At 44.2% G+C, this 26,058-nt stretch overlaps 1 protein-coding gene and 1 long non-coding RNA gene across 23 annotated transcripts in view; one reads left to right on the top strand and one right to left on the bottom strand.

Moving 5' to 3' along the window:
* Positions 1-26,058, top strand: part of LOC127669619 (H-2 class I histocompatibility antigen, D-B alpha chain-like) — a 450,763-nt gene that overhangs the window by 273,665 nt on the left and 151,040 nt on the right. The window lies entirely within an intron of this gene.
* LOC127669633 (uncharacterized) overlaps positions 1-26,058 on the bottom strand; it is a 77,245-nt gene that overhangs the window by 32,404 nt on the left and 18,783 nt on the right. The window lies entirely within an intron of this gene.

Genomic DNA, 26,058 nt, shown 5'->3' on the forward strand with positions numbered 1-26,058 from the left:
GCCCGGCCAAAATATCTGTTTACAAGCCTGATTCTACAACTAAACTGCCAGCTCTTCAGAAATCTCTCTGTGTGTCATTCTACCAACCTAGTCTGCCTTTCTCTTGAGCTCCTCCAAATGCAAGAGGGATCCTCAGCTCCCTTTGGTAGATTTTTCTTTCACTTGGATCTTGCCAGATGCTTCTCTGTTTTTCCTGCAAGCTCAAAGAGAAACTCTCTATGACTTACCTGGAGCTCCTACCTTGAAGGCTCTTCAAAGCTGAGGGAGAGACAGAAAGATAGACACACACAGAGAGAAAGAGACACAGAGAGAGAGAGACAGACACACACACACAGAGACACAGAGAGACAGACAGACAGACAGTGGGAGAGTAGGTGAGTTCTGTCAAAGGTTCAATTGCTTTTTCTTTTTTCTTTCTTTTTTTTTTTTTTTTTTTTTTTTTTTTTTTTTTTTGAGACAGGGTTTCTCTGTGTAGCCCTGGCTCTCCTGGAACTCACTCTGTAGACCAGGCTGACCTTGAACCCAGGAATCCACCTGCCTCTGCCTCCCAAGTGCTGGGATTAAAGGCGTGTGCCACCACTGCCCAGAAGTCTCTAGCTTGCCCCTCCCCCCCACACACACACCCTTGGCAGACTGAGCCAGGTCATTGTCTTGGTGGGGGGAAGGCTCCAAAGCAAGACTGTAGGGGACAAACCCTTTCTCCTTTCCAGGGGGTAGAGGAAGATCACCTGTGAACTTTGCCTCGGGTCATAGAGCAAAGACCACAAGCCCTCTCCCATACACTTTGCTTTAAAATAGGCAGGAACTTTCCATTCTTTAGTGTTCTTATCTTGGAGAATTTAGAGGCACCCAAACTACATCTCTTCAGGATTCATAAGTCTATTCTACTCCTGGGCTCTTAATTCTTTCTTTTTGTTTTACAAGTGTGTTCCTTATGGTGTGATTAGGCCTTTTCTACAACAGTTTGCCCTGCAGCATTGTGTGGTGCAGCTGTAATGTGCTTTACCATGTGCAAAGAGTTGCTGCATCTTAGTGGAGACATGTGCGGGGCATTGTCAGTCCTGGTTTGTACATAATGCCATAAGAGCCATTACTCCTAGTAAATGTGTAACTGCAGAATTAGTATTTTCAGCACTCAATGCAGGTGCACATTGGAATTCTAAGAATGTATCAGTGGCGTGATATATAAACTTTAGTTTTCCAATTTCTGAAAACCGAAACACATCCATCTGCCAGATTTCATTATTTTTTATTTATTTATTTATTTTGGTGCCCTTAGAGTTACTTCCATTGTGTACTGGAGTTTGTTTATACAAAAAACAAGACATTTCTTTATAAAGTCCTTGGCTTGTTGCCAGGTGATAGAAATTTTGTCTTTAAACATTATCCATTAACATAGTGTTATTCCTGAATATCTGAAGCTTCTAACACATTTCCTATGAATCATTGGTTAATTTCTTCATTTCTTTGTGTTCATGGACGTAGCATGCCTGTGAGAGACTGAATATCATGATATATCATGGATAGTTTCTATTTCTGACTGCCTGTTGCAGTTGCAGAATAACAAGGTTAACTCTGAATTATCCAGAATAAATTCAGCAGTTCCTAGGTGCAGAACAGCTCTTTCTGCATATTGACCCAGTAGCTATACTAAGAGATTCAGGAAAATCTGATAATACCATAAGGGTTGCACACAACGCTGATATTTTAACTGAAGAATATGGGCTTTGAATTACTTTGCTTATTTTTTCCTTACTTATAGCAGCCATTCCCAATGATTTTGCATTCGTATGGAATGGTGCCCCAGGAATTAGCATTCCTTTTACAATACCTGGGACAATCCAATCAGTTCTTTTTATAAGGGGAAGTTACTTTCTTTTAGGATATTTGTTAATTTCTTCCAAATAGATGTTACAAACTCTTTGCCAGTCTTCACTGATTTCCCATAATGACGTAATCTTCGTATTAGTGTAAGGCTCTGTAATTTCTGCTAGGACTATTACTGACAGTTTACAGAGTTGTACTTTTGCAATTAAATCAGAAACTTTTTAAATATAAGCCTTTAACTTTTCTCTTTGTGTGCAAAGAAGATCTATTCTAAAATACTACTTCCCTTTTCATAATGATCCCAGTAGGAGAAGGAGTTGAAGGCAAAATAACCAAAATACAGTCCAGTTTGGGATCTATGCCATCCACATATACACCTTCAGTCTCTTTTCTATTAAGGTTACCTCTTTCTCTTCTTATTGGTTAGCTGTCCTGGACTGTCTATGTCTGAATCTACTTGCAACATTTGAAACAAATTACTTGAATCTTGAGCAACTAATCCAATGTTGGGCCAGTGCCAATTGCTATTTCCCATTAATTTTTGAAAATCATTGAGATTTCACAACTGATCTTTCCAATCTGTACCCTCTGGGGTTGAATGTTTTGTTGACTTATTTTATAGCATAGCTAGTGAATGGAATCCCCTCTCTGTAATTTTTTTTTCAGAAGCAATCTTCAAACCTCAACAAGGCAAAATCCTTTCGGTTTCACCAAACAATCTCTAAATTATCTACATCAGAATCAGCCCTCAGAATTTTTTCCATGTAATGGTAACTAATGAATTGAAGAAATTGCCTACAAATTATTTCTAGCAGTTGTTACATTAAATATGACACAGTGTTTGAATGTTTAACATTCCCTGTGGGAGAATTTCCACTAATATCTTTTTACAGGTCGAGCACTGTTATAAGCAGGTAATATGAAGACAGTTTTTCCTTATCCTGCTGTTGCAAGGGAATAGAAAAAAACCTGCCTTTTAAATTAGTTGCAATCAATAAAGAAGATAAAGGAATTCCAGGCTGTAAGGACCCATTTTTCGGGATTGCTCTGGTGCTGATATGCATTCAAATCCTAAATACTGGCCCACAAGATCTGGTTGCCCCAGGAGAAGATCCTCATACACATTCAGTGATGCTATGTAAACCTTTCCCTCCAAGTTAATTTGTCAATAAAACGCTAAAGCCTGCGATTGGTCAATAGAGTGAGTAAGGCGGAACTTAAAGATTGAGGGGCCTTAGGAGAGAAGAGGAAAAGAAGAAAGGACAGGAGGAGGGAAGCAGGTCACCTGAGAGTAGAAGGGCCATGAGCACAGGGCCAGGACAGACAGCAAACAACAAGGGACATGGCACCTGGGTGTAAGTCAGAATAGCTCCAAAACCTGCCCAATCTGAGCTTACAGCTTTCAAGTAAAATAGCAGAACGCTGTGTCTTTTATATGTGCAGGCTGGAATGTGTAATTATTTTTATACCCTTTGCCTTAATTACTCTATTCATTGCTCTCAAATCTGTAAGCATCACCCCTACCCCAATTTCTTTTTTATAGCAGGTTCAGGGGAATCCCGCGGGCAGGTAGACTCCTCTGTGCGTTGGGCCCCAGGTCCTCTTGTCCCAGTTGATCAAGTGCCTACAACTTTTCTTGAGACAGATATGCACACATGCTTGAGAGCCAACCATTTTACGGGTAGAGCTATAACTTTAATTTTCTTAAACCTTGTTTTTAATTATGTTTTTTAAATGCTTTAAACTCTCTTTTAGCCCTTCCCCAACCCCAACCCCAGAGCTAGCAGGAAAGAAAGGATACAGGGGAAGTGGATGTGTTTAGAAAGGTTTTTTTGGAGTAACTCTCTCTGTGTTGTCTGGAAATCAGTGGTTTAGTTCATAGGTTAGCAGCGGTTTCTCCATCCATTCACAAACATTTCAGGGATGCACTAGCAGTCTGGTTTGGCAGAGTCGGGAGAGCAAACACAACCAGCAGTGTGGCAGTGCCTAGCAGAGACAGCCAGGCCTCAGCCTTGGCTCCACTCAGCAGGAGGGACCCAGAGCCATGTCAGGAGAAGTTTTCAGCTGTGTCCCTTTCAAGGAAGCAAAGGTCAGCAAAGACTTGAGACCCACGAGCTCACTGCACTGGCAAGCCAAACTCAGCCCGCGTCAGGGTCAGCTGAGTCCTGTTTACACTCGCCAGACATCACGCATCTCCCACAGGTCTTGCCTCAACATGTCTCTTGCCTGCACATGTGTCTGTCTCAGCTGACATCACTCTGCCAATCAGCCTGAGTCTGCTAAGGCAAAAAGAAACTGTACCACAGCCCCACAGGATTTTTGGATCCCATCTCCCTATGGAGTCCCAACACATGCAGCTCAACCACGAAATGTAAGGCAGCCAATACACGCGTGTCATTAGTGAAAAATCTTACACCACGTGTCCTTTCGTGCTTGCTCCAGCAGAACAGCCTTTCACCTGTGCTGCTTCAGCAAACATTCCTGCAGGAGTCAGCCTTAGCCTTTCACACCCGTGTCCACTTTAACAAAACCTTCCTTCACGGGTTTACCCCAGCCAATGAGATCCACACGAGGGGTTTACCCCAATCCACATGAGATCTTAACTTTTCTATTTGACCTTCCGGTTCCACACATTTAACCCATCACACACTTGTTTTTACCCGAGATAACATTTTCAATTCCTAGAAACTGGGTATAAACCCTTTGAAGTTACCATTTTGAAATAAAAGATTTTTGTAAAATTATAGTTACATCAGCTCCTGCATCCACAAGACCTTCTATTTCGATGTCATTCATATGCAACTTTAATTTTGGCCTCTAATCATTGACAACTGTTTGCCAGAACACACATTTTCCATTACTTCCAAACTCTCCTGATCTTTCTACTGGAGCAGCTTAGCCTCTGATGTAGGGAAACAGTGACGCTCAGGATCCCATCACCTGTGCTAACTGACATCTCTCTTTTTACATAAGCCATTATTTCACTTATAGTTTAAATCTACAACTATAATTTGTGAATGAACAATCAGTCCTTCAAAAGTCAAAGGGTTTCTTCCCAAGACCATCTCTACTGTCCCTGAGGGCAAAAGACCAAACCATCTCTCCAGAAGTTATTTTATAACATTCAGTCTTTAGGACTAGTGTAAGATGTTTGTCTGTTGCCAAGTCTAGAGCAGCACTGGCTGCAATAGCATGCTTTAGATCTGCAACACTTGGTTGAGGTTTTTCTGCCTGCTCGTTATTTCCTGGCTGACATGGGGCAAACAGCTTGTCCTTTATTCAGTAGGACTGGAGCTAGGCTCCCCATTTTGTTTCCTGATGGCAAGAAAATGCTGGCAAGAAATCGCCTTGGCTATCTCTCTAGGACCTGCACTCCTTGGTCCAGTGGCAACCGTTGTTCTGTCACATTGCCTGAGCTCTCCTGGAAGCCTAGGGTTTTTCTCATTTATATTCAGAATAATCATTGCCCTTAGAGATGCCTTGTTCACAGTTTTGTTTCTGATGAGCACGTTTCCCACATTTAAAGCACAGGGCATTTTGAGATCTGAGAACATTACCAGCTTGTTCAATGTCTTTTTGCTGTATTTCCCACAGATAGAGCACCGTGCATGCTGAGATCTAAAACCTTTAGCTATGGCTCATCCAGTTCTCTTTTCTCCAAGCCCTGTTAACAGGAGAAATATGAAAGTGTGAGGTATATCAATATGTTATCAAATTTATATTACTAAATTCTAAATATAATTCTTGAATGCATAAATACCCAAACTAATACCTAAATCTCAAAATTCAAGAAATACTAAGCTATACAATGAACATTTGTGTTATGTATACAGAAAATATCTCAACATTGTAATTAATCTACTTGTTTTTAACTCATAATTTTATTTTATACTATGAAATTAATCATGTGTGAAAGAAAGTAAATAAGTTGGAGTCCTTTTGCTTTATTCTGTATAATATGAGCTTCCATTCTTAAAACCTACTATGGATGGTTTTTCTTTGTTTATTCTGTAACCAATTTTCACATCATGAATCACAAAGTTTTTTTTATAGCTTACATATAACGTGTGTCTTCTTTTGATTCCTCTATAAAAATAAAGTATTAGATTCCACCACACCACACCACCACCCCCCAAAAAAAATCCACAGTTTCTTCTGGACTGAACTGCCATTGCTGATTCCTGTAAACTCAACTCCTGATATCCTGACAACACAGAGTGGACTCGCTCCAAAGAACTATCTCTAAACAGGTCCACACCCTCCTCTGCCCTATTAACCCTTCCTTTCCACTACCTCTGCTGGGTGGTGAGCTAGAAGAGAGGTTAAAACATTTAAGTAAGCTTATTACAGTAGGTTTTGTACAATATCAGCCTACACAGGGCATCTGGAACGTTCCATGTGTGGGTTATGTTACCCATGATGCATTGGTGCTGGAGGACATCAGACGTTTGTGTAGACTGAGCACTGTGGGGACAGTGTGGGACGCTCCTTCTCTTGGACTCTGTGACCCTGAGGGACCCAGGGCTTCTCCTGTTCACACCCTCTCTGCAGGGTAGTTAGGGGGCTCAGGCCTGAGTGAGGCCCTGTGCTGCAGAGAAAAGAATCACAGAGAGTCACAGCATAAAAATAAAGATGGTGTCACTTCTGAGTAAAATCATGGAGCTGGAGCGATTGCTCAGAGGTGAAGAATGCTCACTGCTGTTCCAGAGGACCTGGATTCAGTCCCAGCTCTCACCCACTTGTAGCTCCAGTCTCCGAGGGGATCGGGCGCCCTCTGCTGGCCGCCTGGGGCACTCCATGCACCTGGCACACAGACACACATGGAGGCAAAACACCCATAAGATTTCTGTAAAGACAGAGATCCCTGAACAGTATTGGGGGTCATTTCAGGACTTAGGAACACCTCCAAACCCTAGTGCAGGACTCTAGGGTCCCCTGCACTAGATGTACACACTGATCTTAGGGATTCAGCAAAGGAAAGAAGAATACCACACAGCTCCCCCTAAGAGTGATCCCTGATGCTACTGGTCTATGGAGTCTGTCTGTTCATTTATGCTGTTTGGGTTGTTATGTCTTGAAGCTCAGGTTGACCGTGAATTTTTATTTTTTCAGATTTATTATGTACACAGTGTTCTGCCTGCTTATGTGCCTATCTACCCGAAGAGGGCGCCAGATCTGCATAAAATGTTTGTGAGCCACCGAGATTTCTAAGAATTCTACAGGTCAGAACCTGTTGAAGAGCAGTTAAAGGTCTCAACCTCTGAGTCATCTCTCCAGTCCAGACCTTGAATGATCCTCCTGCCTCACCTCTGCATGCCAAGTGCCGGGATCACACCACTTATTAATGTCATAATAAAAACCTCGACACACAATCATGTCTCCTTGTGTCATGTTTAACTTCCAAATAAAATCAATAACCAGATCATAATAATATTGAAACATGAGAAAACTGTCACTCGGGCTGGAGAGATGGCTCAGTGGTTAAGAGCACTGACTGCTCTTCCAAAGGTCCCGAGTTCAAATCTCAGCAACCACATGGTGGCTCACAACCATCTGTAATGAGATCTGACTCATTCTTCTGGTGTGTCTGAAGACAACTACAGTGTACTTACATAAAATAAATAAATAAATCTTAAAAAAAAGAAAACTGTCACTCGTACAATTGCAAATACATTATAAATTCAGAAAAAGTGGCAATGTCCCTTGAGGGGATTCTTTCAGTATCTCCAATTTAAATATGATAGCCATTGATAATTCTCTTAATTGATGCTATATCGTGTCATAAAGAAACAGAAAAGAGAATGCAATATCCATACAAATACATTCTTAACCAAACACAACGGAAATGCGCATGTCTGCATTTCTGCAGCTGGTCACATGGTTTCAGCAGGTAACCTCATGGGTTCCACAAAGCCTCTTTGTTTAGAGAAATAAGGACTCTGCAACTTATCTTATTTGCTACAGCCTTGGTCAAATAGCTTTGGCTGGTTCCCTGGCTACTTCATAATATATAATCCCATTTCTTTGACACTATTTTCTGCCCTGTGGTTAGTTCCTGCTCCTCTGCTTCATGTGTCTGTCCTCTTCAGTGCCCTGGGCTGAATCTTCTGCTCTCCTGACCGGTGTTTATAACCACCTTCCTCTGCTACCCATTCTGCATTCCTCTCTTTCACCAGCACCTCCGCAGGTCTTAGCTCCTTTCGTGGAGGAGTGACCAGCATACCACCATTCCTGAAGGGTCTGTGCCCTCTGTCATCCTGCCTGGATTAGGCTGTTGTAGTTTCCCATTGACTTTTTTTCTTTTATTTGCTGTGGTTTTATTCTTTTTACTTTTTTTTTTTTTTTTACTGAAAAAGGAAGTAAAAACATTTTATAACAAAATTGAAGATTCACATGGAAATATTTCTGACAAAACTGATGAAATATATAATGATGAAAATGATGAAAAATATGTTAAAATTGACAATTTTCATGGAAAAATTAAAGAGTAAAATGGTAGACAAAACATTGCTAAATTGATTGAAAAAGGAAGTAGAAACATTTTATGATAGAATTGAAGATTTACGTGGGAAATATTTCTGATAAAATTGTAGAAAAATATAGAATAACATGTTAAAACTGAAGAGTATCATGGAAAATTACACAGATAAAATGGTAGGCATAAAATATTTCTAAGTTGATTGAAAGTGTAATTATAAACATTTTCTGATAAAATTGAAGATTTACATGAAAAATATTTCTGTTAGTCTATGTCTTTTTATTAGGGAATTTAGTCCATTGATGTTAAGAGATATTAAGGAATAGTGATTGTTGCTTCCTGTTATTTTTGATGTTATATTTATGTTTGTGTGGTTACTTTCTTTTGGGTTGTTGGGAAGATTACTTTCTTGCTTTTTCTAGGGTGTAGTTTCCCTCCTTGTGTTGGCATTTTCCATCTATTATCCATTGAAGGACTGGATATGTGGAAAGATATTGTGTAAATTTGGTTTTATCATGGAATATCTTGGTTTCTCCATCTATGGTGATTGAGAGTTTTGCTGGGTATAGTAGTCTGGGCTGGCATTTGTGTTCTCTTAGGGTTTGTGTGACATCTGCCCAGGATCTTCTAGCTTTCATGGTCTCAGGTGAGAAGTCTGGTGTAATTCTGATAGGCCTTCGTTTATAAGTTATGTGACCTTTTCCCCTTACTGCTTTTAATGTTCTTTGTTTAGTGCATTTGGTGTTTTGATTATTATGTGCCAGGAGGACTTTCTGGTGGTCCAGCCTGTTTGGAGTTCTGTAGGCTTCTTGTATGTTCATGGGCATCTCTTTCTTTAGGTTAAGGAAGTTTTCTTCTATAATTTTGTTGAAGATATTTACTGGCTCTTTAAGTTGGAAATCTTCACTCTCTTCTGTACCTATAATCCTTATATACCATCAGCAAGACAGGCCCTGGTCTCTTCTTCCTTAGTCTTCCAATAACAAGGCACCTCATGAGGCTGCAGGTGCAGGCTTGGCAGCAGATGGCATTGTAACAGTAGAGGTCATAGGCATTTGAGCAAACACTTCGTGTAACTTCCTTGTGCCTCTAGGACCTGTCCAGTCCTGATTACTTATATACCACTTCTATTTGATAATAGGTTACTGTGTGTCCTATTTTATGACTTTGTATCCAGTAGACCCTGGTAAGTCTGATTCTTTCTTTCCCACAGTGTATGGTTTACCCTGGTGAGAGTCTGTAGATTCCACTAGGAAAGGACTGGAGAAAGGCTAGCAGTAAACCTTTTATGTATTTTATAAGATACTTACTCGGGGTAACCAGACCATTCAGTCATTCAAGGCATTCTGAGTATGTAAACTGGCTCAAGTCTAGAAACTGATTCATGGCCAGAGATGTTCTTTTGCCACCATTATGCAGCCTTTTCTCTCAGTCGTTGACTATTTTTCTACTACCATGATCAAACAAAAAATCAGTAGGCTTCTATGGTAATTGGATTAAGAACATTTTCTGGGCCATGGTCCTGCATACCCAGAGACAGGCAGAACCCTGAGTTGAAGACTAACCTAGTGTGCAGAGTGAGTTTCGGAACAGCCAGGGACTCACAGAGAGACCTGTAGCTGGTCTTTGCTACTTCATTGGATCTCTACTCAAAAACTCAGCCTGACCCAGTTTAATGTTCCCTCCACCATTATCCCACACCCTCACAATCCCTTCCCACACACATTCCCCAGACTTCTGCTTAAATGAATTAGCGAACTTGTCAGGCTCCTTACATGTGTGCACAGAGGTGCAGGGCTCCTCCTCATGCACTACACACTCTACCTCCATCATGGAATCTACTTTGTGTGAAGTCTGCTCATAGGTCTAGAGGCAGGGAACACAGCGGCTGAAAAACCCTGGAGTTGTTGTTGAGAAAGGTCTGCTGCATCCGATCAGCGTTCGTATGTGAGGACCGCACAGTGGAAGGAAGGAGTGTGCTGAGCTCAGCGAGAAGCTTTGCTGTTGTTTCAACAAGAGAAGGAAAGTTATGGGTTCCTTCAAAATTAATAAATATGAGATCTGACCAGGGGAGATCTAAAAATCTTGTCTGCAAAAATGTAGAAAGAAAACAAGTAGAACAACAAAACAAAACAAAACAAAACAAAACAAAACAAAACATGAATCTTGTCCCTCTACAAGGAAACAGCTCTGAAACTGGCTGAGACACCAGTCAGGACTTCAGCTATTCATAGACAATAAATCTTGTTGGCTACAAAGTCCATATGGCTTATCAGGTCACCCTTTCCTGTGGCATGGGTGGACATTTATATAGCAGCTTGAGTAAGTAGACTTACAGTGTTTGATGCCTTTCCTTCTCTCACATAGAAGAGAATCATCTTTAACTGATCTGTGGACACTGTATATTCCATACATGTGTTAATGCAGAAATGTATGTTACCTATAAATGTTTATGTGTTTACAGAGAAGGGACCTGACACCAAGGAAGACAAGACAAACATCCCAGATGATCTGAACTCAAACTGCCTCAATAGCTGTGTCCTCAGAAATGTGCATCCAGAACAACTTCAAATGATAATTTAAAATCTTCCAGCCCGCCGGGCGGTGGTGACACACGCCTGTAATCCCAGCACTTAGGAGGCAGAGGCAGGAGAATTTCTGAGTTCAAGGCCAGCCTGGTCTACAGGGTGAGTTCCAGGACAGCCAGGGCTACACAGAGAAACCCTGCCTCGAAAAAACAAACAAACAAACAAAAAAAAAAACAAAAAACAAAAAACAAAAAAAAACAAAAGACAAAAAAAAATTGGTAAAATCTTCCAGCCTCACAGACCGCTCCATCCAGGGCTTCAGTTAAGCCCTGCACTTTCCCATTACCCAGAGACTGGACAGCAAATGTTACAGCTAGCTTTCTTAGGACTTGACCACTATCCTCATTGCCTTAGGGCCTTTGAAAGATATTTTCATTCCCAGAAAGCAAGAAACAATTTTGAGAACACTAAGCCCTCATTGTCAATCGTGGGATGGTAAGTATTTGGTTGTTGAGTGGGTGTAGAGTGTTTGCCCTTGTGAAAGTGTGGTTGGTCACTAGTTGTTAAAGGTCCTTGTCAGAGAGGAAGCAAAGGAAAGATTAGATTCAGAAATTTTGTTCTCTCTTTTCCTTTCTTCTGTCTTCCTTTCTCTACTATCTAATGTCAGGGTTGAAGCAGGAAAAGGGATGAAAAGAAAAACGGGGCATGTAGGCATACATTTTTTCCCACCTACTTTAATAAATGTTCAGCCTCTCCTTTTGCCCACCACCCAGAAGAGGTCACGGAAGAGACAAGTTATTAGGATATTGGGGGAAGCGGACCTGTTTAACAATAGCTCTTTGGGGGTGAGCTCAATCTTCTTTGTGAGCAGTTTAGTCCCATAGTAAACCCCAAATTCAAATCAACAGCTGCAGTCCAGTCGGGAGGCCAGCAAACCCCACACAGGATTCAGCAGCTACAGTTCAGTCCTCTCAGCAGGCAGACACGATGCCCAAACCAGCAACTGTGGTTCAAAACCAAAGAAACCCCAAGGTTAACCAACCAAGAAGTTATGGGAATTCAGAAGCAGTTCTCTGGAGAGTTTCTGTCAGTGGTGGTGTTATCACAAGTGGGTATCAACAAGGATGTAAGGAAAATCAATACATGCATGTCCTTAGTGAAGAACAGTAAGGCAAAGCAAACCAAACCAAAGTTCAGTGCTCATCCCCAACTGTCTGTGGGGTCATATTTATACTTCTTCATCGCAGGTCCTGTCACATGTCTGCTATAACAAAACATCCTTTCACCTGTGTCTGCTTCAGGAAAACATTCTGTCACATGTCTGCTCCAGCAAACCATCATTTGTTACAACTAACTTTCCAAAGAACCTAGAAGTTTCCTGTCAGGACTATAAAAGAATGATAGAGTAAAGGGTAGACTGTTGAATCTACTTTACACTAAAGAGCAACAAGGACTAGTCTCACATATTTACATTGGTGTGGATTTTTGTATACTGAGAGAAACTTAAGCTTACATTTTGCTACAACTACTGTATACATGCTTCAACTCTTGTTTATGATATTGTACCCATGCAGCTCATTTTAAAGTGTAAAGTTTTAGCCCTTGAAAGAAACTATTGGAAACAGTTCAAGATAATTAAGAAATGTGAGTGGGTAACCAATCAAAGATATGGACATGTTAGGTACTAGTTTTGTTAATTACAAGGATAAGCTTTCTTTAGCCTCTTGTAGATGTTTGCAAAGTTGAACAGATAGCAGATGGCTAGAAATAAGCAATATTTGCCTATTCTGATGTTCTATAGATACAGAAGTGGTTTTTGAAAATCTCAGAGATCTACAGGTTATGGCGTTCAAAATGTTTTATTAACACGAGGCTTTCCACAGCAGTGAGGCAGGACTGTGCCTGCAGCACCCTTTCTACTTCAGAGAGGATGGTGGGCACTGAAGAATCTCCATATGGAGTTTGCTTCAAATGTGGCAAAGCTAAATACCAGCCAAAAACCTGCCCTTATTTCAACTGCAGACTGCATGCTGTCCTAACAGTGGACAAGCAGAACATGGAGGAAGTTGACTGGTGAGCTTTGCCAAGACAAGTTGGGGAAGTCCTTCAATATTCCTGCTTCACATATAAGTCCGTCATACACTGGGCCAGTAGCCTGAAGACGGATGCCCCAGCATTGCAGAAGAACCTTGGGTGACAGTCCAGTCAGCCAGCCATCTCTGCCATTCCCACAGCTTTGGAAGGAGGCTGCTTGCTCTGTACTTCCTGTTTTCTCAGGTAACATTCATCCTTCTCAGGTCACTGATGGGGAGGAAGACTAGATAGTTACAGTTTCACAGTGGCTTAAGTTGTTTAGGATGTAAGAAACTGATTTAGGTCTAGGAAGATTTTTTAGGTGGATAATTTCAAGTTACAGTACAAAGATAATTAGCCACAGAGCTTTCGACTCACAGGAAAGATAATTTCTCAATTGTTGACAAATACAAATGGATCAAACATTATGAATTTAATTCTTATATTTTATATTAAGAATTAATTAAAGTTCTTTTTTTTTTTTTTTTTTTTTTTGGATTTGGTTTTTTCGAGACAGGGTTTCTCAGTATAGCCCTGGCTGTCCTGGAACTCACTCTGTAGACCAGGCTGGCCTCGAACTCAGAAATCCACCTGCCTCTGCCTCCCAAGTGCTGGGATTACAGGCGTGTGCCATCACCACCCGGCTAATAATTACTAATTCTTAATTAGTTTAACTTAAGTTATTATACTTGTTTTTATTGTATATAGTTTATGAAATCAGAGAAGGAGACTTTTTTAGGAATAAAGGGGGCATGCTGAATTAATGTTGTACCCTGTGTGAAGATGAGTCTCTGTCTTACCTTGCCTACCTAAAGCACCTTCTGCGTGGTAAAATAAAAAGCCTATGTCCTGTAGCAAAGGAGAGTAGAAGGCAGGATTCTGGTCAGAGAGAGAAACTCTGGGAAGAGAGAAGCATGGGGAATTCGCCACCCAGACTCGGAGGAAGCAGGATGTGTGAAACTGAGGAGAGGTGACCAGCCACATGGCAGACCTTAGAATAGTATAAATGGATGACTGAGTTAGGAGAGAGCTGGGAACATGCCTAGCATAAAGCCCAGGCATTCATAATAAATGTAAGTCTGCTGCCATTATTCAGAGCAAGGCGGGCAAGCAGGGATGTCCCACAGATGCAGCAGGAGCAGGAGCAGGAGCAAGCAGACAGAGAGCAAGCCTTCCCTTCTTCCATGGCTGTAGTAAGCCACCTTTGGTCATTCGCCATTACAAGATGGCGCTGGCCAGATGCAACTCTCTGGTGGTAAACAACTTTAGTACATGCGCAATGTGCTGTGTATGTTATCACACTTGTATGCGGGGCTGAAAAGATGTATAAGGGCCGCAGGGAGAGGGCTCGGGGCCCCAGAAAGAAGAAGAAAAAGTCCTGAATAAAGCGTTGCAGAGAAGAACCTGGTCCTGTTTCATATTTCCTTGCTGGCAGGGTTGGGCACAAGACATGGCTTCCTGTAGGCTTCCAGCAGAAGGTGTGGCCCAGATGAGAAGGGGGGGGGAGGGCTGCAGCTCAAATACCCTGAGGCAGCTCAGCCAGCCTGGATCCCTTTACCCTCAGCTCTGTGGGCTCAGGCGCCGTCCTCTTCTGTTCCTCCACCAGGGGGCGCTGTTGCCCAAGACCGTGATGCTTCTCTTTCATCTTCCACAGGTGGGACCCTGGAGGGTCTGCAGTCGAAGGAAGGTAGGGGAAGGGGACACCTTTCTCTGCAGGAAAGCTCTGGATGTTGGGATGTCAGGGTATGTTACAAGTTAGCATTCAAACATCTGAGTGGAATTTATCTTGTTCATGGGTAATCAAAAACTCACATTGGCTCAAGTGCAAAGATGAGCACACACTGTGTCTTCTTCCTGGGATGATGCTGTGATCCACTGTGCACAGTAGGTCCATAAAATGAAATATCTTCTGTATTTTTAATTTTATGATTTTTTTTCAAATTGTCTTTTCAGTAAAGTCTGTTTCAACCATCTTTTCCTGTCCTGTTCCAGAGCTCTGTTCATTGGCTGGTTGTGCAGATTTGTCTAAACAGCCCTGTGTCCCCAGCTCCTGGCCTCACTCCAGTTGTGTAAGAGAGAGAGGGAGTATTTTTCAAATCATAGTTATAAAATGTTATTTTTATTAGATGCATTTGTTTTTGTATGTGAGTGTGTAGGTGCACTAGCACTGGATCCCTTGGAACTGAAGTTGCAGACGTTGACAGCCGCCATGTGCTGATGTCAGGGACTCAACCTGCATCCTCTGCAACAGCAGCAAGTGCTCGGAGCTGCTGAGCCATCTCCACAGCCACTGTTGCAATGTTTCCATCAGGAACCCACACAGCTGACCCACAGCACGCTGGCTGAGCACAGTGAGAGAACTAGAGGCTCAGGAAGAGACAGTGCAGTGCAGAGCTCAGGAGGGAGGGTGCTGGGCACTGATGGGGTGAGGCCCGAGGGACAGAGACAGAGAGGGGCTGAGCAGGAGGAGACGGAGGCAAAGGGGAGATGCTAACTCAGCAGAGCCCCCTGTTTGAGGGCGTTTCTGTACAGACTGCACTGGACACGTATCTGGACCCTGCTGGCCTCTTACATCCCATAGTGAACGCTGTGCTGGTTTGAATGAGAACAGCCACACAGGCTCATAGGAGTGAATACCTCAAATCCAGCTGTTGGAGCTGTTCAGAAAGGATTGGCATGCGTGGCATGGTTGGAAGATGGGCACTGGGTGAGACAAGGGTTTACAGACTTTCACTGTTCCCAGGGTCTCAACCTGTTGCTTGCAAATCAAATTGTGAGCTCATGGCTGTTCGTCCACCCCACCTTTCCTCTGCCATCATGGACTCAAACCCTCTCAGACTAGAGAACAGATTAAACACATTCTTCTATAAGTCGCCTTAGTCACAGTGTCTCATCACAGTAATAAAAAACTAACTAAAGCTGATGTGGCGACACAGGCCTTCAATCCCAGTGTGGTGGACTGAATAGGTGACCCCCATAGACTCATGTGTTTGAAAGCTTGGCCCACAAGGAGTGGCATTATTAGTGGGTGTGGCCTTGTGGAAGTGGGCGTGGCCTTGTTGGGGAAGTGTGTCACTGTGGGATTGGGCTTTGAGGTCTCCTATGCTCCTGCTCTGCCCAGTGTAGAATGAGAGCCTCTTCTTGGCTGCCTTTAGATCCAGATGCAGAAGTCTCTGCTCCCCCAGCACCATGTCTCCCTGCACACTGCCATGCTTCCTGTTATAATGGACTAAATCCCTGAACCTGTAAGCCAGCCTCTGTTAAATGTTTCCTTTTAGATGTGTTCCCTTGGTCATGGTGTTCTTCACAGCAATGAACCCAGACTAAGACACCCAGCACTGGGATGCAAAGGGACATGTATTTCTGTGAGTTCAAGGACAGCCTGAACTACATAGTGAGTTCCAGGATAGCCAGAGCTGTGCAGAGACCTTGTCTCAAAAACCGAAGAAGAAGAAAAGTAATGGAGACTGATCTGTGGAGCTGCCCAACCCCAGCAGCATCCTTAGGTTGGTCAGGAAGAAACTTAAGAGCATCAGGTTCTCATGGAAACACTCAGAGGGACCAGAGCCCCTCGCCTTGTCAGCTCACAGTGTGAGTGAAGGTCAGAGAGGGAGTGAGGGGTCACAGATTACATAACTCCTACCACACTGTCATCAGTATTCTGTGTTATAGCTGGTGACAATGTCCTACTGTGATTGAGTCACTAAAGCCACTGCACTGTGGAAGTGCTGACACAGGGGGGAGGCGGGAGTATAGACAGGGATCAATACCCTGCTGTCTGTGGTCCCCACAGGGGTCTCTCTTCAGTGGAGAAGGAGGTCTAATGTGCTGAGACAATGTCCCAGGTCCTCATGGACAAACCTGGGACTCAGAATGAAGGTCCTTGTAAAACACACCCACCTGGAACCACAGATGCATCATCTGTGAGGAAACACTGGAGGAGTCTGAAACTAAGCCTGAGGCTAAGAAGACAGAATCCTGAGGGAAGAGGCAAAGTCTCCTCTTTACAGATGAGAGTCCTGCTGTCAGGGTCGGCAGTGAGAACCACTCACTGCAGGTGCACTCAGAGCCTGGTCTCTGTGGGGTTCCTGTGGGGCTTGCAGCCCAGCGCCTCCACCTTCAGGAGAAGCATTTCTCCACTGCATCCCCAACCGCTTGCTTTGCCATTGTATTCCCGGAAGTGGCTTTTCTTCTAGAAGACTCCAGGGTCTGACTTCTGAAGAGAAGAGGGAAGAGGAAGGGTGGAGGAGAGGACACAGGGAGTCTGGCCTGCGGGTCTCTCCTGGTGTCCTGACAGCTTCTGGGTCAGAACTCGGAGACACCATGACAAACAGGGCTCTGTCCGCAGCACTGGATTCAGGCAAAGTCTTAGTCTCCAGGCGGTGAGGTCAGGGGTGGAGAAGCCCAGGGCTGGAGATTCGCCATCTCCCCAGTTTCACTTTTACTCCTAATCCCAGTCAGGTTCTTCTACCAGGACCCTGAGGACGCTGGCAGGACTCGCCCCCATTGGGTGGCGCAAAGCACCGGGAACCAACCAGCGTCACCGCGGGCACTGGTTATAAAGTCCACGCATCCCGCGGGACTCAGACGCCCCGGATCCCAGATGGACGCTATGGTGTCGCGCACGCTGATCCTGCTGCTGGCGGCTGCCCTGGCTGCAATCTAGAACGAAGCAGGTGAGTGCGGGAGTCGGGAGGGAAAAGGCCTATGCGGAGAGGGGCGGGGGCGGAACCAGGGAAGCCGCGTCCCCGCGTCGCCTACTGGACCCTCCGTCCCTCATCCACCCGCGTCCCGAGCCCTGCTCCCTTCCCGGCCCGCGCACCCGTCCGGGGTCCCGGGAGGAGGTCGGGGTCTCACTGCCCGCCAACCCAGGTTCACACTCGATGCCGTATTTCCACACCGCCGTGTCCCTGCCCGGTCTCGGCCTCGGGGAGCCCTGGAACTTGGAAGTCAGCTACGTGGACCACGTGCAGTTCGTGCGCTTTGACTGCAAAGCAGAGAATCTGAGGATGGAGCCGCGTGCGCCTTGGATGGAGCCGGAGGGGCGGGAGACACAGATCGCCAAGGGCAATGAGAAGAGTTTCCCAGTGAACCTGAGGACTATGCTGAGCTCCCGCAACCAGAGGGAGGGTGGTGAGTGACACTCTGGGCCTAATTGTGGAGGGCCAATGTGGACATGATTGGGTTTCAGGGACTCGCACAATCCCCTGTGAGTGGTGCTTTGTTGGGATGTTTTTTTCACAGTGATGGTTCATGACTCTCATTCTCTAGCATGAAGACAGCTGCCTGGAGTGGACTAAGTGACAGCCAGTGTGTTCAGGTCTCTCCTGTGACACCCAAAGCCCTCAGTTCTCTTTAGACAACAGTGTCTGATGTTCCCTGTGATCCTATGGGCTCAATGTGAAGAACTGTGGAGCCCAGCCTGCCCTGCACACAGGACCCTGTCCCTGCACTGCCCTGTGTTCCCTTCCACAGCCAACCTTCCTGGTCCAGCCATACACTGGGGGACATCTGCATCCTGTCAGCTCCATGAGATAGATCTAACACCCTCTTTTGGCGTGTCTGAAGACAGCTACAGTGTTCTTATATATAATAATAAATAAATCTTTTTTTAAAAAAATCTCTTTAAGACTATGGTGTAAACTATGTGTGAATTTGTAAAATCATTCGGTATAATTTAAAACTGATAAAGTGTAAATGGCCACAGTTACATCAAATGGGTTACCAGGTTACCTGGAAGGAAAGCTGGGGATAGACCGGGGTTGCGAGAGAAACATGAAGCCAAGACAAAAGGTTTTCTGATCAAGGCTCAAAGTTTAATGGGGGTCATCAAATATATAGGGGGGGAGGAGGAACCCTTCCCCCAAAGGCTGGAAACTCATTGGCAGAACCAGTTCAGGTTGCTCAGCAGGTGGCTAGTGCCTCTCAGGAAACTGCAGGTCCTTGAAGAACAATAGACTTCAACTTTGTCTGAGCACTCCACCCCAGGTGGAGAGAATTATGGCTAACACAGGAATTCCTGCTCAAAGACTGGGAGAGGAACTTCACATTGGTTTATGTCAAGTTCCTGCCAGGTGGCATGGCACCCCAATAAGGGTCTCTACAATAAAGTGTATAACAAAATTTGGCCTGAAACTTAAAACTAAAAGGTTATAATTAATATCCATAACAGATAATCTTCATTTGCTGCAATGCAGTATATTTAACTCTATGTAGGTATACGTAACTTAGATTCATCTTTTTCTATTGCCAAAAAGAAAGAAATGAATGGCCAAAATGGGGAGCCCCGGGAGTTAGGGTTTGCGCAGGGCGATGCTCCTATCCTTCCAGGAGAACAAAAGCATCCAACTAAGGAATCTGAAGATCATGGGGCAAATGAAACGTCTGAAGGAAAAAGATGGGTCATCAAGAGAAAATGTCCCAAGACAAGGAATCAACTGGCCAAGTGGTGTCATCTGTCTCCATCTTGTCTCTTCCTCCTTCTACAGGCATAGGTGGCAAATGGTCTTTGCCACTTTTCAGTTCAATTAAACATTAAGCTGGATTTTGGGGTTAGAGCGTGGGTCTCTCCTTCTCTAAACCCACACATGATTGTTAAAGGAAAATCCAATAATTCCATCTCATATCAGAAGAACCACTTGGTATGGGACAGAGAAAAACAGAAAATAAGGGACCGTTCTATTGCCACCAATCTCATAATCTATTGGTTTTCATTTACTCTCTAACACTTAAGGCAGAAAAGTTACAAATATTATGTCAAATTCTGTAAGAATATTGTGGATACATAAACTCTTCTGTCATCACACCAGCAGTCATTCAAGGTAGGAACTGATTCTAGAAATGACCTTCATCTTGCTTCCTCTGTGTGTTCCCAAGTTTCAATCTAAAGCAAGTAACTAGAAACAAAGTTTGTATACCTTGAATTACTTAAGAGGTTGAGGCTCTTAAATGTTCTGAGATGTGCGGACTATGACACTTAAAATGAATAGGTTTTCTAGCTTTCCTAACAGTAATCTTTTAGGTTTCCAAGAAGAAGGATGACACAGCCGACCAATGGCAAATTCACCTGGATTGTGTTAACACTAACTACTGGGGTAAACTGCCCCATGCCTCTTCTGCTGCCAGGTCCTGTGCAAACAGTGGACACCTTTGGGTTGACTGTTGTGTTCTACATAGACAGTGTTGCTGCTAAAGTGGCAAACATCACCCAATAATCAGTTCAGACTACAAACTGCTCAGGACACTCAATTTCCTGAGTTCAGAGGAAACTGACATGAACACTGTAGAGAACTCTGAACTCAAAAATCCTGAATCCTAAGACTGCCAAATACAACCAAGCTTAACACTGTGGACAGCTTGGCTGAAACAGCTTCATTGCTGAAAACAGTTTTACTGTGATACACCTAAAATCTTTTTTTTTAATATAGACACAATGGAGGTTATAGGAATAATACAGGAATAATAGGAAACAGGGTTAAATTATTCAATCTATTCTTATGTACAACTGTATATTGATAGAAAATTATTGTATAAATTTACAAAATTATATTAGCTTACATTGGTTTAGATCTTTGCATATTGAAACAAAAGCGAGGTTGTATTTGATTACATTAGTATAGATCTTTGTATATTGATACAAAATTGAGGTTTATTTGATTACATTGAGATAAATCTTTGTACATTGATACAAAATTAAGGTTATATTTGCCTACATGGGTATAAGTGTTTGTATATTGATGGAAAATCAAGATTGTATTTGCTTACATTGGTATAGATCCCTGTATAGTGATACAATATTGATGTATATTTGATTGCACTAGTATAGATCTTTGTATATTGATTCAAATTAAAGTTACAGCAGGTTACATTGGTATAGATCCTTGTATATTCTAACAAAAGTAAGGTTATATTTTGGTAATGTAAGACCCCCCAAAACCGAGGGTGCCCCAGCACCCCACGCCTCGGAAGGTGACACCCAAATCACTCTCGAGAAACGGTCTCGATGCAATAACATGAGGATTTCTTTATTTCAGAATTCTGGGTTCCACAGCCGTACACCGCACAGGGTTAGGGGACTGCGGACCCCGAGTGCTAAATTGCAACAGCTTTTATAAGTTTACAACAAAGCCCGCAAATCACAAACCAATCATTTCTTAGCATGGAGAGCCCGCGAAATGCGAGCCAATCGATTTGTACCACTCCATAGTTTTTAGGCCAATCAGTTTAAATTACCATATTATTTAAATTATGGACCAATTAGTTTCCTATTTTCATGAATGTCTATAGCTGCGTGAACTCCTGGATAGGTAATGGCGTAAGCAGTTTACAGAAGCAAGATAAGCTTAGCTCATTTCCAGTTACCTTATGGGACCAGGATCACCTATTCAAGGCCTTTTTGCCTAGCTCTGAACAAAGGGTGGACTCTGAACTGTGACCTTTTACCTAGTTTCTAACAAAGAGAACAAAGAGCAGGCTCTGGAATATGAAGTGTTTGGGGCTCCTTAGAAGGCTCGAGTTAGGCTGTATTTTCTATTCTTTCAGTAACAACATACTATGTATGGTATTAAAATAAATAAACCCTAAAAATACCTATGTACTCCTTAAAATTGCAATGGGAAATACTAATTCTTTTGAAAACTATTACAAAGTGTTTAAGAACATTTTTAAAATGCTAGTTAATAGATAATCCTACCTTTGTTGGTTTGGTTTTGTTAGGTAGTAGTCTTCAAAATCCTCAGACAGCTACAGAATATGACATTTAAAGATGTTTTTATTAATTTAAGACTTTTTTTTTAGACAATGAGATGTGTCAGCCCCTGGCAGCACCTCCATATACTTCAAGGAAGATGATGAGCATGGAAGAACCTCCTTATAGAGTTTGCCTCAAATGTGGAAAGCTGCCACTGGGCAAGAACCTGCCCTTGCTTCAACTGCAGACAGAATGCTGTCTGAACTGGACAAAGAAAGCACAGGAAGTCAAATACTGAAGTCTGCCAGGACCAGGTAGAGAAGAAGTCCCTCATGATTCCCGCTTCACAGAACAATCTGTCAGATGTTCTGGGCCAGGAGCCTGAAGACATGGATGCCCAACCGTTCCAGAGGAACCCTGGGAGACTGTCCAGACAGACAGCCAGCAGTCTGTGTTTTCTACAGTTGTAAAAGCTGCATGTTCTGCACTCCCTGTCCATGTTGATAACATTCATTCTTCTTAGGTCTCTGATGGGGTTGGAGCCATCCACTGGGTGACAATCTGCCCTTCATCTTGTCTGTGACCAGGACCCTGTCCAAACTGTGGACAAGCAGGAAACTGGGGAGTTGATTGCCCCGATTTGCATAGACAAAGCAGGCTGATCCCCCAGGGTCCACTGCAGTCTTTGGACCTTCTGAACTGGGCAGGGAAGACTAATGCTGTCCTGGGTCCAGTGAAATCAAGACTACCACAGTGGAACCTTCAGTGATTGTCCAGGTAACAGATAAGTCTGTCATTTTTAATAGATCTGGAAGCTGCTTAGTCTGTACTTCCTGCTTACTCAGTTGAAATTCCCCCTTTGCAGATCTCTGATGCTGTTGACCAGGGAGAGCTTTGTCAGTTTAACAGCAGCAACAACACAGGCTTCAGGTGCTTCTCAGTTCTCTTCATGTGTGAAAATCACCAGACACTTTCCTAGAGTTGCTACTAGGTCCAGACACTGACACATTGTTACCAGATTCTAAGAAGAGATAAAGCACACAGCAGATTTCAATGTAACTTTTTACTATCCCTTTCTGTAAAGGAAGTTATTTAACTGTGACTGCTCTCAGGACCCAGCCACCTGTGTCTTGTGGTGAATACTTGGATAGAAAAAATGGTAAAGCTTATGTAAGTTCTGTGGATATGAAACATTAAGTAAATTGCAATGATCTTAGTAGTGAGCTTTGAGATCTGTGAATGTGACTTACTTATAAAGGTCTAAAAAGTGTTTTAAATGCAATTTATAAGGCTCTAAGGAGGTGTTTTAAGGTGTGTAATGTAATTTGTAAAGGTATAAAAAAGTGATTTAAGGTGTATGTAAAAATGAAAAATGCTTCAGTTTTCTTCCCTTGCTATGCTTTTGTTATATTAAGATCTAAGAAGGTCAGAGTTTTAGCATTAATCAGTGGAGCTCTGATCAGTTATTGATCTGGCTATGATAAACAGTGATTGCTATTATCATCGTCCACGAGCTCAAGATTATGAATTATTTATGTTTGTCTTCTAAGAATAGACTTAAAAGTGCTTCTCTGAGCTAAAAACACCTGTCCGGTCTGTATACACGCAGTGTTCTGGAAGAGGGCAGAATGTTCATGCTTTTACCTCCAAACTCCTTTTCTGGGTCCCCAAGCTTTTACTATGACTCAAAGGCCTGAGTCTGCTGCCTTTTCTACAATGTAAAGGTCAATACAGATTAGAGAGTGGTGTGTTCACATGTCTAAAAGTTATCTCATTTTGTAAACTTAAAAAATTGTTTTAAGCTTCAAAAAATCTTGAATCCACCTCTCACAGGTCAGTAAGTACTGTCAATCACAGCCTGTTTCATCTCCTGCCTGTTCAGCTTATGCCTGAGGGTGGGGTCTCCTCCTCCTCTCTGTCATCTTGGGATGCCCCACCCCCAGATAATGGGCATAAAAGTTTAAAATATTCCCCTAAGGAAGAAAGAATTTTTCTAACCTCCTGAACTTTACCTTCTGATCCTTATATACACATATGCTTCACTAAAATGCTCGCTCCAGGTGTTTCCTCAAACCCTGCATGGCAGACAGCCTCAAAGCACCTGCCCCATGACAATTCAACTTAAAAACGTATCTGCATTCCCCAGCTGCAGATGGTCCTGCAGAGCCTGGACAGGGAGGGAACAGCATGCTTATCTTGAACCTAGACAGCATCCCAGCTTTCTTGGGTCCTCAAAGATGTTGACACCCCCAGACAACAGGAAGCAGTCTAAAGAGCTCAGTGACCCCATTTCTGCCCCACCAGTCACCCCTTCCTATTTTCTCACCTTATACAATAAATAAGACAAATGGATGTCTGTCAACCAATGACCACCCACATTCCAGAACCAGCCTGCTTTCAGACTCTCAGTGCCAGAAGCCACATCATCACCAGCCACCAAATGTGACACATTTCCACTGTGGCCACAAGTTTTGTGCACCCTTATCCAGCCCAGGTCTTCACAGACGACACTTTCCTCTTCCACTCACTACTCAACCCCAATAAACCTCTCACATGAAGTCTGCTGTGTGGTATGATCTTTGCAAAATCCTTTAGCCCTCTGATCCATGCAAGAACCCTAGCAAGCCCCACAGGGTCAGCCCTGAATGTTTCCCCAGCTGGGCAGCTGTCTGTTGGAGCAGGACCTGAAGCTGCATGGAGTCTGAACAAGAAGGGAAATAGTAGATGTCCAAAGAGTGCAAGAGCGCGTCTTCTCATGCCTGTTTAATTCTATGTCCACCTGTCTGTCTGTATATCTATCAACTACTTACCTACCTAACCACCTCTCCTCAGCCCCTCCCAAATCAGATTATCCTGCTCTGAGATAAGAAGATGTCCCTATTTCTCTCTCCATCTCTTCCCTCGCCCTGACTTTATCACTCTCTCCTGTGATTATATCAGCAGCATCAACCAACAGGCCGGGTGAGACATGTCCTCAGGACTGAGGGACAGGAATGGGGTAGGAGCCCACCTTACATTCCAACTGATTTACCATGGGTCCTCCATCCACAGGGCAGGGCCCTGGCTCCAGGTCAGGCAGAGGAACTCATACCCATCCTCCTCCCTCAGCTCTCACTGACTGACCCTGCACCAGGAGGCTGTGCTGTTTGCATTTTGTCAACTCAACACAGACTGTGTTGTATTTGGGGAGAGAATCCTGAATCGAGAAAATGCCTCTGTTCAGGGGCCTTTAGAAAAGTCTATAGGGCATTTTAATAATCATTATTAATGATCAATATAGAAGGGCTCAGCCCACTGGAGGTGGTCTTGGCTGGTGATCATGGATTGTATAAGAAAGCAGGCTGAGGAAGCCAGGAGCTGCAAGCCAGGTAGCACTGGTCTGGTCTCTGCTTCAGCTCCTCCCTCTAGAGTCCTCCCTCAAGGTCCTGCCCTGAATCTCTCCCATGATAGACTGTGATGTGGAAGCATAAAGTGAAATAAACCCTTTCTTCCTCAAGTTGCTTTTGGTCAAGGGGTCTTATGCAGCCATTTAAACCCTCACTAAGATAGGTGCACAAGAGCCTCACTCTCTCCCTGCAGACCCCACCCTCTCCTGCAGCTCAACTCCTGTCCCTCCCTTGCCCTGGAGCAGCACCCACAAGGCTGCTCACAACCTGTACAGCTCCTGGGGATCTGATGCCCTCTCTGACCTCCTAAGACTGAAGGAACCATCTGGCAGGTCTCACCTCCATTGGGTGGGGCGATCCTGGGAAACCAACGAGCTATTCCGCGGGCGCTGGTTATAAAGTCCACGCAGCCCGAGGGACTCAGATGACCGGGATCCCAGATGGGGGCGAAGGCGCCTCACAAGCTGCTCCTGCTGCTGGCGGCCGCCCGGGCCCCGACCCAGACCCGCGCGGGTGAGTGCGGGGTCGGGAGGGAAAAGGACTCTGCGGGGAGGGGCGGGGGCGGCACCGGGGAAGCCGCGTCCCCTCGTCTCCCCACCGAACCCTCTGCCCCTTCTCCACCCGCGTCCCGAGCCCCGCGCCCTGCTCCCCTCCCAGCCCGCGCACCCCCCCTCCTCCGGGGTTCCCGGAGGAGGTCGGGGTCTCACTGCGCGCCGCCCCCAGGCTCACTGTGGTATTTCTACACCACTGAGTCCTGGCCTGACCTCAGGGAGCCCCGGTTCATTAGCGTTGGCTACGTGGACGACACGCAGTTTGTGCGCTTCGACAGCTACGTGGAGAATCCGTGGATGGAGCCGCGCGTGCCTTGGATTGAGCAGGAGGGGCCGGAGTATTGGGAACTGGAGACGCGGAAAGCCAAGGCCCGTGTGCAGTTTTACCGAGTGGGTCTGAGCATCCTGCTCGGTTACTACAACCAGAGCAAGGGTGGTGAGTGATCCCGGGTCGAAGGGCAGGAGCGGGGCGGGAGGGCGAGGCTGACCGCGGGGTCCCGCAGGCTCTCACACAATCCAGAAGATG

This window comes from Apodemus sylvaticus, chromosome 19 (assembly GCF_947179515.1).
Source record: "Apodemus sylvaticus chromosome 19, mApoSyl1.1, whole genome shotgun sequence".
In the NCBI taxonomy this organism is placed as follows: Eukaryota; Metazoa; Chordata; class Mammalia; order Rodentia; family Muridae; genus Apodemus; species Apodemus sylvaticus.